Source organism: Pygoscelis adeliae, unplaced genomic scaffold, assembly GCF_000699105.1.
Source record: "Pygoscelis adeliae isolate BGI_AS28 unplaced genomic scaffold, ASM69910v1 Scaffold85, whole genome shotgun sequence".
In the NCBI taxonomy this organism is placed as follows: domain Eukaryota; kingdom Metazoa; phylum Chordata; class Aves; order Sphenisciformes; family Spheniscidae; genus Pygoscelis; species Pygoscelis adeliae.
This window is the reverse complement of record NW_008824900.1, coordinates 5,107,431-5,114,091: the sequence shown is the minus strand read 5'-3', so window position 1 is coordinate 5,114,091 and position 6,661 is coordinate 5,107,431. Positions and strand designations below refer to the sequence as shown.

At 42.6% G+C, this 6,661-nt stretch overlaps 1 protein-coding gene across 1 annotated transcript in view; it reads right to left on the bottom strand.

Annotated features, from left to right (window-relative positions):
- SNN (stannin) overlaps positions 1 to 6,312 on the bottom strand; it is an 11,393-nt gene extending 5,081 nt beyond the window's left edge. Inside the window, exon 1 of the mRNA XM_009324741.1 lies at positions 6,096 to 6,312. The gene's annotated coding sequence lies outside the window, so the exon portion shown is untranslated. The remainder of the gene's footprint in view (positions 1 to 6,095) is intronic.
- Between the last annotated feature and the right edge of the window lie 349 nt (positions 6,313 to 6,661).

The window sequence follows — 6,661 nt, the reverse complement described above, 5'->3', positions numbered from 1 at the left end:
ATTGATACCGGGGGTTGCCCCGACCCAGGTGCAGGACCTTGCACTTGGCCTTGTTAAACCTCATGAGATTCACACAGGCCCATTTCTCAAGCTTGTCCAGGTCCCTCTGGATGGCATCCCGTCCCTCTGGCATGTCGACTGCACCGCTCAGCTTGGTGTCATCTTGCTGAGGGTGCACTCAATCCCACTGTCTTATGTCATTGATGAAGATATTAAACAGTACCGGTCCCAGTATGGACCCCTGTGGGAGGCCACTCATCACCAATCTCCATCTGGACATTGAGCCGTTGACCACTACCCTCTGGATGCGACCATCTAACCAATTCCTCACCCACCAGACAGTCCACCCATCAAATCCATACATCTCCAGTTTAGAGAGAAGGATGTTGTGGGGGACCGTGTCAAAGGCCTTACAGAGGTCCAGAGAGATGACATCTGTAGCCCTTCCCATGTCCACTGATGTAGTCACCCCATCATAGAAGGCCACTAGGTCAGTCAGGCAGGACTTGCCCTTGGTGAAGCCATGCTGGCTGTCTCGAATCACCTCCCTGTCCTCCATGTGCCTTAGCATGGCTTCCAGGAGGATCTGTTCCATTATCTTCCCATGGAAGATTCTTCCCCCTTTCCAGGAAAGGCTCTTCCTCACCATCCTTGTTGCAGTCTTCATACAATCCCCTCAGGAGAAGTCAGTCTTAACAAACCTTGAGCCAGAACCATTAGGTTATTGTGAGTGTTATCCACTGCACCTGAATTCTCACCAGCATTTCAACATGAAAGAGTCAAGGCAATTACAGTGCACTATCTTTACCAACAGAACTCAAGCTAGAGACTAAGTTTATTCCCTGATGTCTCATGGAATGGCAGACCCGTGCACACTGCCACATAGCCCTTTCAGCAAGGACACATCCACTAAAGAGAAGTTCAGCATGAGTGTCACTAGGGTCCAATGTGACATAACTAACTTGCACACACTCTGGCTACGTTTCCAGTCCTGTAAACTACAGCAACCAATAGCTTGAAGTGTAATTGATACAGCCAATGAAGTCCTGCAGACCCAATTTTGCCCAAGTAAGAAAAACAAAACTAACCACACCACACACCCTCAGCAGAGCTATGTGCCCACTACAGCCGGAGAGGTGTATGATTTTTGTCATGATCATCTTGGTTCTGCAGTGCTTATTCAACACAGGGTGATCAGCTGAGGGTGATTAAGAGTGACTTTCATGTAGTTCATTTTCCTCAGGGCATGTCTGAACTGCAGCACTGTTTGATCTAGCCACAACAGTACAGCATCAGCATAAAAGATGGTTTACCTTGCTTCTCGTGCAGGCACTACACATCCACATTAAGCAATTGTGCAAGCTGCAGAAGAGGGCTAGCAGCAGTGACAGCCTACTAGCATTGTTTCTCTACAGCAGTTTGGTGCAGCACATAACCTTACTATTAGAACTAAACAGTTACTGTCACTTAGAAAATAGCTTTTAATACTGGAAACTAGCATTGCAAATGCTACCACTCTGCCAGACTTCACGTGAGTAGGCAGCATCAGCTATATAAGGTATGAAACTTTGCACATCACCATCCTCTGTATCACCAGGGTCTTTTGGCAAGCTGTTTTTAGACCTCAGCATAATAGCTAGCAAGGCACAGACCTTTGCAAGCAGTCTTGAGAAACAAGTTGAAAACAAGAGCTAGATGTTAGGTCTAGGTAACAAAGGACTAAATCTATCTGGTCTGTAAGAGAATGTATTTCTCCCCACCCCTTTTTAACAGCTGCAGACTGCAATGGTCTCAGTTTGACCTGGAAAACACAGGCAGGTCTCCAAGTTCCTATTTGAGAGAGAAACAGGGCTCTTTAAGCATGCAGACCTCTGTCTTAAGACAAGGCTTTCTCTTATCAGGTTGCACACTGGGCTCTTACCATTCCAGTTTCTTTTGGGATCCTGAGGAGTACAGCTGGACCAGGAAGTCCACTGTTTGGGAAGGTGCTTTTTCTGAACAAAGCATGCACAGGAGCAGTTCGGAGGAGTTATGAGAGGTAGGCATTTATTGCTGTCCTTGTGTGAAGAGCTGCGTGAGTACTTCCTTAATTCTTATTTACTGTTCTTGGACAGTTCTGTTTAACACCACAATTACTGCTTAATAACACTGCTACTGCTTGCTTGAAGTTGTGAGGCAATTTAACCCCTACTTCCACCTTTTGGAAAAATCCTGTTAAACTATACAAAGATCAGACCCAAGTCTGTCTCAGTCTTATTTCTCAGCAGGCACTGGGAAGAACCTTGCAGGCCCACATGGACTCCATGAATGGGTGACTTCAGTCACTGGCAACTCCCACACAGCTGATGCTTCTAGAATATATGAAGTTCTACAGCAGATGCCAGTCAGGAGCATCAGTAGAGAGTTTCAAGGTGCAGAGCTGGCCAGGAAGAACATGCTGATTACTTTGGGTATGACAGCTTTGTTTCTTTATCCTCTGCTCTAGCAAGTCAACTCAGCTTATTCATGACAGCTCCTTCTAAAATAAATTCACATGAATCCTTTACAAAAGGACAGATTTAACAACTGGGAGATCATCTTTTCTTGCAGAAGTCTTGCTCCTATCTTTACACACAATGAAGAATATTATCAGACTCTTCCAGTCTAAGGGATCATTTGTATTTATTATCACCAACTAAACTGGAAGAGCTCTTTAAGACAACTGAGATGTTAACAGTAGTAGATCCAAACAGAACAGAAAGTTGCAGGACCTGTCCTTGAAGCAGGATGTTATACATGAATACTCACTGTTTACACTAGAAAGTCACTTCTAGCCGGGTTAGGCTCTCGGGTGTCTCAAGTGATTTTGCTTTGATATGGCAAGGTAGAAAGTGTTAAGAGATGGAGAACTAGGACCTCCAGGATGTACGAGACCTATTTACCCTTATTAAACAATTTCCAGTCCAAATTTGAGTGCAACACAGCAACTTAGAGATTCCTCTTAAAGATCTTTCTTGGCCAAATCTATGGGTATTTACCTTTAAAATTCTGAATGCTTTTTGATTTGATTAAAAATTCAAAGGATCTGCATCAGTTTGAACTCTGGGACAGAAAAGAGCACAACTTCCTCTGGATATACTGCCCAGTAAATTCCCTTTCTCTAGGCACAGAAACAAGTGTGATCTCACATTAATACTGTCAAGATAATCAGGTTGCATCAAGAAGCCCTTTCTAGCTTCTATTTGGAAAGCTCCTCACATCTTTGCACCATACCATAGTTATGCTAAGAGTTGTAGGAGTAAACAAGCCTACATATCTTTGGAAAGATTATTCCACGGACATTCACTTTCTAGGAAAAGGACAACTAGGTAAAATTCAAGGTCACTTTTTCAAAGCACAAACTGCACTTCTCAATGAGATAAAGGTAAATGTAGAAGTCATTCCTTCTGCAGGCGTATCCTCTTCTCCTTCCCACTCAAGGAGCCTGGAGCCAGCACCCTATACGGAATCAGGTATTGAGCATCTGTAGATTTACAATGGCACAAACTGCTAGTTAATGGTGCATGATAGTAACTGGGATGGTAGCACTTGTTTTATTAGCTTTGGATAGTTTTGTTTCAAACACCTTCAGTGTTCTGGCACTGAAAGCTACAGTATCGTTGCTAGTTCATGCTGTTATTTTTCTGGCTTTAGGGCACTGTATACCTAGAGCTAAAGCTTTCCTGCAGCCTTAATTCTATCCTTAGCACAGTACATTTGCATGTCATAACTATACTAGGAAGAGAAACCAAAGGCCTCTCTGGTAGTTGTGTTGTTTTCTAGACACTGAACTCCAACCTCACTACTCTTTCCACCAGCAACTGATTGGAATCAGGATTAAGCCTATTCTCCCACTTCTTGATGGGAGAAATACTGGAGATTACAACTAGCTTTCAGTCCCACTCTTCCCTTAAAGCATACCTGAGCTAAAAAAGCCCATGAGCATACCAGGAGCAGCACTGACTTAATTTATCACTTTTACTATAAGATATTAAAAGCTGTGAATTCCTGATCTTCAAAGGGATTACTAACACCATCCATATATATTTGGTGGCACTTCTAGTGCTATATCCCTTCCCACTATGCTTACTATCAAAGCAAGCATCTAAGCATATTTACTGATTAGCAAGATTAGTCATATTCACTGGTGGGAACTGCAAATAGCCTATCTCAGTTCTTACAGCAATCAAGAAGTGAAAACATCAGCTATAAACCATTTTTCCATTAATAAATGCATCTTTTCTTTTTTGCCTAATACCAGCTTCTACTCAGAACTTCATTTGTGAAGTTTTATTATCCAATTCAGAAGCTGTAAGTAAAGGACAAATAGAAAGGCAGTTTAAATTGCAGAAGGCTGCTAGGGGACAAATTCAATGCAAGGCTGGCGTTAGTTTCTAAACGAAGTTTTTCAGGATTATAGGCATTCTGCTGCTAAGTTCACTATTGTTAATGCCTGCAGGCATGTTTCTGAAAAGAAATACTGCTACCATAGAAGCCAAAGCTATAGGAAGAGGCTTCAAAAGCAAATCTACTATAGTTCACCCAAATACACCAAAGTCCTCAAGCAGTTATGTTTAAGGTGCAAGTATTAAGTCTTTGGGCTTTGGTTTTTTGGGTTTGGGGGCAGGGGGGAGGAATGTGGGAGGTGTACTTTCTATAACAGTATTTCACCTAAAGTTGAATGGGGCAGGGCAAAGGAAATGAGAGTAAAACTACCAGAGTGACCTTCAGCTTAAAAAATGTAAAAGATTTAGTAATGACTGCTTAGTTAAAAAGCCTCCCATGTTAAGACCTTCAAGAGACAAAGTAACAGCAGCTTGCACTACATGCTATAATTGTGAAAAATGCTTTTTCCTGTATATGCCAGTAAGATTACTTTTGGGGAATGCTGCATACTCATCACAAGAGCATCCTTATTGCCGATGGAATATGAGGGGAAAACCCTCTGGGGAAATCAGAGCTGTAATTCTACCATTGGCACACAAGTGCAATACAGCACCCACACTTCCCAGCCATAGAGAGTTAGGCCTTTACAATACAGGAGTGCTCAGGCTTCACCACTTCCAAAAAAAAAGTGGGATCACTGTTATTCTTAATTAACTCCAGTTAATGCCACCTCTTTCTGATAAAGCCAAGTTACCTTGCACAAACTGGGGCTTGGCCAGAGGCTATTTTAGAAGCAGGGAGCTGTTTAGTAGAAGCCTTCAATGCAAATCTTCTCCTCCCATCCCTTATTACACATGTGATGAGGAATAAAAGAGCAGGGAAGGCAGCTAAAAAAGGCTTTTCTGTGGCTAATTAGTTATGGACAGTCTTCCAGCAACTTAGTATTCAAGCAACTATTAGAAACACTAGAATGAAAACTGATAAGTAGCAGCACTCACTGAAATAGCAGTTAGTTTCTGCATGAGGAGTAGTACCACCTTACTCTTAATCAAGAATCACTTTTAAAGCTTCACACAAAGTTAATATTTTACAGAAGACAGTAAGATGAAGAGAGGGGAGAGCAGCAGTCTAGGAAGTTTCCCAGACACAGCGACACAATTTCAAGAGTAGGCAGACCTTCTCAGTAGCATAGCAAGTGGAATAGGTTTACACTGTAACTGCCCGTCAGGCAAGTCAGCCAGTTATGCAGAACTAGAAGCAAATTTCTAGTGTTAAGACTATGTTTGCTTCAGAGGCCATTGCATGGCTGGCAGAGCATCTGTCACATGCTAGATTTATATTTGTCAGTGTCACATCCACATGGAGCTCTAATGAGAGGTCTGTCCTAATAAGATAACGAGGTCAATTCTGACATTCAGTTATCAGAAGTAACATGGTGTGTCTATCCTATGGCATAGCTTCATTCTTGATATATCAGAAAAATTGCTGAGATAGCAACATTAAGTTTGCTGATTAAAAAACCTTTTTCTATTTACACATTCAAGGTAGTTCTCTAAATGTGTGGTTTGGGGTTTTTTAATGGCTTTGTCTAACAGCAGCTAGATAGCACCCATACATTTCCGATATTGAAGCAGTTTTTATACTTATTTCAAATCTTCAGCCTGCAGGTACCCAAAGAGTCTATCACATACCTGTACCAAGTAGCTCAACAGCTCAGGCTAGGAGTCCTCTACTCAGAATTTCAGAATCACCTTATTAGGAAAGTAAAGGTCACATCGGTTTTGGATCTTCTGGCAAGTTGTCTTCCTTGCTCCTCCCCTGTGGAGAGGGATTACATTGGTCTCTAGATGCTCTGCATCCCGAATCTCTTTTGCTCTTGGCTTTCCAGAGTTACATAACAACATCTAACCATTACCTTCTGGTACAGGCAGTCAGGGAAAGAAGATCCGATCCTGTTTCACCTACCTGCTAATCAAGGCAAAAGTCTTACAAGTTGTTCCGAGTTCTTTAGATCTATTCAAAAGCAACATCTACTGACAGGTGTCTACACCAGCATTCATGTCAGAAAAAGGAAGAGCGCGAGACAGCACGGTACACTGCAGATGCTCAGAGGAAGGAACAAGATTCATTTTGAACAACTCACGTCACTGTGAATTCCCAGGACTGTCAACGGTCAGTTTGGACTTACTCTGTAGCACGGACCTAACTCCTCGCACTAAGGAGGAGTTTGCGGCGCTGAGCGAGCGGAGCCTCTGCA